Here is a 980-nt window from a genome sequence, read left to right as displayed (position 1 = left end):
CTCACGTATCTAATACCATAAGCATCCACATGACGATCATGTTTCTGTTGTGACAACGGCTTTGTCAGTGGATCTGCAATATTATCATCTGTGGGAACTCGCTCTATCGTTACGTCATTCCTTTGTATAATCTCCTTGATGAGATGATATCGCCTTAGCACATGTTTGGATCGTTGATGAGACCTCGGTTCCTTCGCTTGCGCGATGGCTCCATTGTTATCACAATACAAAGGTATGGGATTAACAATGCTAGGAACGACTCCAAGTTCATTAATGAACTTCTTGATCCATACAGCTTCCTTTGCTGCTTCAGAAGCAGCTATGTACTCGGCTTCTGTTGTTGAATCAGCGGTTGTTTCCTGTTTGGAACTTTTCCAACTAACCGCTCCATTGTTGAGAGTAAACATATATCCTGACTGAGACTTGCTATCATCTTTATCAGTTTGAAAACTAGGATCAGTATACCCCTGAATTTTCAGTTCATTTCCTCCATAGATCAAGAACACATCTTTAGTCATTCTCAAGTACTTAAGAATGTTCTTAACCGCTATCCAGTGTTTCTCACCAGGGTTTGCTTGAAACCTGCTCGTAACACTTAGAGCATACGAAACATCTGGTCTTGTACATAGCATCGCATACATGATAGATCCTATCGCCGAAACATAAGGAATCTTGTCCATGCGACTCCTTTCATCATGTGTTTTAGGACACATATCTCTTGAGAGGTAAATCCCATGTGACATGGGGCATAATCCTCTTTTGGACTCTTCCATATTAAATCTTCTCAAGATTTTATCTATGTACGAAGATTGGGATAAGCCTCGTAATCTTTTAGATCTATCTCTATAGATCTTGAAGATATACGCTGCTTCTCCCATATCTTTCGTGGAGAAATTCTTTGACAACCATAATTTTACCGATTGAAGTATTGGGATGTCGTTTCTCATTAATAATATGTCATCGACATATAATATCAGGAA

This window comes from Olea europaea, chromosome 12 (assembly GCF_002742605.1).
Source record: "Olea europaea var. sylvestris chromosome 12, O_europaea_v1, whole genome shotgun sequence".
Lineage (NCBI taxonomy): Eukaryota > Viridiplantae > Streptophyta > Magnoliopsida > Lamiales > Oleaceae > Olea > Olea europaea.
Note: the sequence above shows the minus strand (reverse complement) of the source record.